Source organism: Centroberyx gerrardi, chromosome 17 (genome assembly GCF_048128805.1).
Source record: "Centroberyx gerrardi isolate f3 chromosome 17, fCenGer3.hap1.cur.20231027, whole genome shotgun sequence".
NCBI lineage: Eukaryota > Metazoa > Chordata > Actinopteri > Beryciformes > Berycidae > Centroberyx > Centroberyx gerrardi.
The window spans coordinates 21,277,469-21,283,468 of NC_136013.1; positions in this window are offsets into that span (position 1 = coordinate 21,277,469).

A 6,000-nucleotide genomic window follows, 5' to 3' on the forward strand; every position below is an offset into this window, starting at 1 on the left:
TGTTATTCTGGGCATGGCTCAGCTCTGAAGCCTTAAAAAAATAAAACTACTACATTGTGAACTCTGGTTGTGGTGCGGCTGACCATTCTTGGGAGTGGGAAGAGGGGGGGCACCGAACGTGTTGTGTCCTGGTTTCCCTAAGACCAGGGGCATAACACTTGGGATTAGTCAAACAACACATAAGTTGGTTTCTCATCAGTGTTTTGTTAGATGAAGGTCAGTCAAACCTGGTTTTAGCATTAAACGACAGGTTGGGACCATATTGAGTCACTGGCTTATGTCTGTGGGTTTCAATGAGCCTGGATCCCAGTGTTCAAAGTCAGAATTTACTCACCAATTGTGTCCCAGGCTGAAAAAAAAACACTAGCACCCTCTGATAGTCATATTTCATGGATTAATGAGCTGTCAGAAATAGAAACACACTGTCAGCTGCTATTCAGCATCAAAAACAGTAAATAGAACATAAAGTACAATATATGCAGGTGATATTAATTTATGATTGCATACTTCATCCATTTAAAACAAGTCCTGCACACTTTAACTTGCAAGAAAGCTTTATTCCAAAAAAAACATTCCGGTCTAGTAGAACTTCCTCAAGTATACCTGTGTATTCATGAATAAAGTAAGACAGGAAAGCTGGGAGAGAGAAAGAGGATGGAACATGACAAAGATTATGAGCTGGACTTGAACCTGTGACATTATGAGCACACGGCACATGCCTCATCCCACTCACCCACCATCCCGCCCACATGCATTCTCCTTTTACACGGCTTGATTTATGGCTGTGCTCTACTTTTTGCTGGTCGTGGTAAAAGGGGCACGCCAGTAGATGAGAACTCGCTCTCAAAGTGTCCCATTCATGTAGAAACTGGGGCGGCAGGATGGCCTAGTGATTAGTGAGGTCGGCCCTTCACCGGAGGGCCTGGGTTCGATCCCCCGTGCAGTCGTACCTACCTGCTGGAGTATCCTTGAGAAAGATACTGAGCCTCACAAGCCAGCTGACCCTGCACCCCAACCAGACGGTGTCAAGAGGGTTTCCCCCTTGAGGGTTGAACACATATCAAACCAAATAAATGATGTTGGCCAGGAGAGGGTTAGGGGAAGGGGCATGTTCTGCATTGGGCAGAACATGAAGATACATGTAGACCTAGTGTGACTCTATTAAAAGTCGCTACTTGCGGGCATTTTCACTGGGTGTGTTCTGGAGTCAAGCATCAGGTTTGTTTAAAATCATTTTTCAATTTTATCATTTTCTTCATTTCATTTTGCCCCAATATATGAAAAACGCAATCTTGAAATTATGCTTTACTCTAGCTTGCTTGCTGAGTGGCTACAGCTATTTGGATGTGAAGGGATAGGTAGGCTAGCAAGCTAACATTACATGTTTATCCAACCAGAGCTAAAGTTAGCACCTTTTTTAGCGCCCTAAAAGGAGTAAAGATCAACTATCTCTTTTGCCCAAATATGATTGGTTCTTGCACCGTCATGCTCATTTGCATAATATTAAGCTTTTCAACTTTTCTCATCATGTTGCGGGCCTGGTTCACATTGCCACAAATCCCGTCCCGATTACTTGCTTCTCATAGACAATTAATGGAGGCAACTGTTCGCCTTATGAAATCACATCTGGTGTATAACTACCGTAATGCAGACCCCATTTACACCTGGCATTAAAATGCACACTTAAGCAGATGTATGCAGATGCATCCAAGAAACTTTGGGAACAGATTAAAATCCCATTGCTTAAGCCACCTGGAGGAGGTGGATTTCTATCTGGCTGCCGTATTTTTGACAGCACATGAAAATGTAATTGGATAAACTGCATCTGCTTACAATCTGGTATAATTTGCATGAAATATCCAGGTGTAAGTGGGGTCACAGCTAGACAGACACTCAAACTCATACCTACAAGAAATTTAGAGTCTCTAATCCATCTGACTTGCATGTCCTTGGACAGTAGGAAGATACAGAGTATACCGAGAGCCTCCAGAGCTGTGATGTGGCAGAAACATTCAGTCAGGCCCTCAGATACTTTCGGGAACCTCAGTCCTGTAGCCGAACGCCTTCATTTAGTGCTGAATCACCTGGCTTCATGACCTGCTGCAGTTCCACTCTCAACCACTGGGTGACAGTAGTGCTCCATGACTGACTGATGCTGCTGAATCACTGACTGCTGCCACACTGAGGGAATAGAAAAAAGTAAAATAGAATAGAACAGTAGGAGAAGAGAAGAGAAGAGAAGAGAAGAGGGCAGTAAACAATTCAACATCAAAGACATCCTCCAATAAGTGGTGCTGACAAATATAATTAAACATGTAGGTCAAGTATACAGTATGAAGGTTGTGCAATAAATATGCGATTCAAAACAAAGCTGTCCTCTTAAGAGGGGGCGGTGTTGGGATAAAAGGAAATGAAAACATTTCTTAAAATGTCAGGCTAAGTTGAGGGCTGTAGGTCCATTGTTCAGACATAACCATTAACGTTATTAGTGTCAAATGTGTATAATTGTGCAGTCAGTCAAACTCATGGACAATAAATCAATTAAAAAGTAAAGCGGTCCTAAAAACAGACGGGATGCTGGAACAAAATAAAAAGATCTGAGGACTGAGTACAATATTTTATAGTTGCATAAATTGCAGGAACAACCAGGTTAATATCTTGAAATATCTACAATAATATACTGTTCAAAATAAAATTGACTTCTGAGGGGTGTGGTGGTGATGGAATACAAAAACATTATAAACGTATAGTAAAAATAACTGCAGGACAATCTTAAATAATGCAGAGCAGCATACCATTCATTTGTCCTCCAATATTTGCCGGTAACAAATGCAATTAAGTATGTCGGTAAACTGGTGAGGTGAGAGTGAGGAATAAGCAAACAATCTATATATATAAAGAATTTAAATGGTTTAAAATCAATTAAAGCAAAGTTGTGGCTTGAATGTTTATAATCAGGGTTTAGGCAAATTATAAGGCAAATATAAAACCATAACCCATAATCACAGTATAGAGCCTTGTTAGGGCTTTAATAAAAAACGTGTACTGTGGTAAAACAACTGAAACATGATGACTACTGTGTACAGAACCTGTTAGACATTGTTTGAGCACAAACACTATGGCAAAAATACAGGAATGAAACTCAGCTGTCTTTTTAATAATTCTAATGTATGGAATCAGAAGTGGGATCATTCTTGTTATGGTTCAGATTGTAACCAGGTTGCAGAGGCAGCACCATTTGGAATGTTTTGTTTAACTGTGATTTTTGGACCCACTTTGAAAACAACTCTGCCTGACCATGTTTGGCATCCACACCGTGGGAAACTCTGACTCGGTGCTCTTCACTGTCAACGGGGAGGAGGACGGTGAGTGCGACTCGGCCGCCGGTTCCACCGGGAGCTTGGAGGAGACCTACGACCTGAAGAAGGCCCGGCGGAAGGAGCTGGCGCTGAGAAATCAGGGAGATGGAGGAGAGGCTGGAGGAGCTGGAAAAGGAGGAGAAGACCTTGGAGGGCGTCATGGAGCGCATTATAGAGGAGTGCCTACAGGTGTGTGGAGAGGAAGATAGCGGTCCTCAGGAGGAGACTGGCTCACTGCCTGAAGAAGCGGAGGATGGATGCAGGGCCGGCTGTAAACTGCTGGAGGCCCTAGGCAACATTTTCTGTGGAGGCCCCTTTTAAGGCAAATCCTACCCACCATCAAGCAATAAAGACTGTAGAAAATGTAATGTTTAAAGCATTGTATGTTTGTTACCTGTTATAAGATACAGCACATGAATAATAATAAATAAATTGTAACAAATACAAAGGTGAATGTGGCTCTCTCCACTTGTGCGGAAATTAGCTTGAAATTAAGACTTTCAAGGCCAATATAGCCAAAAATTGCGAAGCAAAAAGGTTAATACCCAAATGTATTCATGTAAAATAATATACAACTCAAAATAAATTCATCCCCTAATAAGTTATGGTAGCTAATACCACTAAGTATGCAAGTCAGTATTTAAATACACTCATGTACTACCTGGCTGATCCTGTAAGCCACCTTTGTTGGGGAAGATTGGAGAATTCCTTGAGTCGAGAACATGGGAGTGCTGGAAAAGAAATCAACATCAGTACCACCAGGATATTCCTGGATATTCCTTACATCTAAGGCCAGTATGGAGAGGAGAATGGATTCACGGAAGCAGAATTTTCAGAGTTAAGGAGGAGTTATTAGGAGCTAGAAAGGGTGTTAAGATTTCAGGGTAATCATCCTAAGTGGAAACTCCAGGAATGCTGGAAGGACATTGGAGGACGTATTTTGAAATAAAACTGCACAAAGTAGGGATGTTCCCCCTTAGGATCTTGTTTGGATCTACATTTAGCCATGTATACTTTTTTATATTTAGTCTAATGTCGCAGAATACACCTCATCTTTGTTGTATGTGAGGTCCTGTTACATTTGGTCCTGTGCCTCGTGTGTCAGGCCTGTATTGGGTAACTGTCAGCACCAATTAACCCGGTCAGATTCCTTTGTACTTGGCGAATAAAAGCAACTCTGCCTCTGAGTTGCGGGCGATGGAGCATCCCTTCCAAAAAGCAACAGACAAATGTAGGACGCAGGGTCATATACACACCCACCCATCCAGCCACCCACATTCCTCTTACGTTAAGCTCTGCTGACGCATCTCTGCTGGGTCTTTTTCAAGGAGCTCCACAGGAACTGGCAGGGAACTTTGTACATGTTGAGAGTTGAGGCTGAAATAGAGGACACAACCGCTGTCTGGGACCAAGAGAGTCACCTGCAAAAAAAACCCCAAAACTCCTCTGATCCAGATTCTACCATCCACTTTTGACACTTTTGAAGGTTGTTTGGAAAATTCTACTTTTGTCCCCTTTTCAGCCATTGGTAAAGAATGGTCCGGCAAGTAACGGTTTGAAACATTCGAGTTGGGTGTTAGAATATGTCTGTTCAACATTTGAGGAAGAACAGGCTACTGTGGTACTAGCGATGGAGCTGCAGGACAGATGCAGGACGAAGGACGTTTTTTCAATGCTACCTCATAGACGAGGTTGTTGCCCATACCTGCGTCCAAAGTGTCCAGGCTCTAAGACAAGCTTTTGAAGAGAAGAGATTTTGTCAGCCAGGGATTCTTCACAATGCCAGAACACCTCGTTTAAAAAAGCTGTCTGAAACGCCTGTGAAGTGGAAATTATAATAGTCAATATTGCAAGTTTGATATATATTACTTGTGCGGCCCTAGTAAAGAGTTAAACTATTGTCAATAATAAAGAGGAAAATATAAGGAAAAATAATCTGTTTCATGTGTGTGTTTATTCTCTCACCATGCTGCCTTCATTGTTACCAAAATTTGCGTTGGAATAGAATAGAATAGAATAGAATAGAATGAATTGTTTCATGACAGATTGTTTGCTGACTCATTGACTTGACTCATTTTGTCCAGAAATGAATTAAATTTCCAGGAATGAAGAGAAAACAGCCTCATTTTCAGATTGATGCTCACACATTTTGGAACACAACCAACATCGATTGAGTCAGCAAATGAAGGACCATGTTAACATTTAATTCAAATAACAAAGGAGGTTCTCAACTGAGAGAAAAAACAGCGAGAGCATAGAAGATAATAGAGTGGACTTGGTCAGAATAGACCGGGCTGCTGCTAAATCACTTACTGCTGGACTGGGGGAGAATAGAATAGAATGGAATGAAGCAGGATATAATAGGAGTAGAATAGAGCAGAATAGAACAGCATAGAACCTGTTGCTGGCCTAGTCATTTAGTCATCTATGGGTTGAACGAATTTCATGACCAGTGATGCAGTGCTGAATAGAAAAAAAAAAGGCGGGTAAACTATCACCCCCAGTCATAAGAAAAACAGCAAATCAATAGTTAATGCTTTTCCTTAAAACACCCTATGACAGACTAAAAAAGCTCCTTGTTCTGGAGCATCAGGCCTACGAAACCCATTCCAAAGCCATGCATAATTTGTGAATGTGAAAG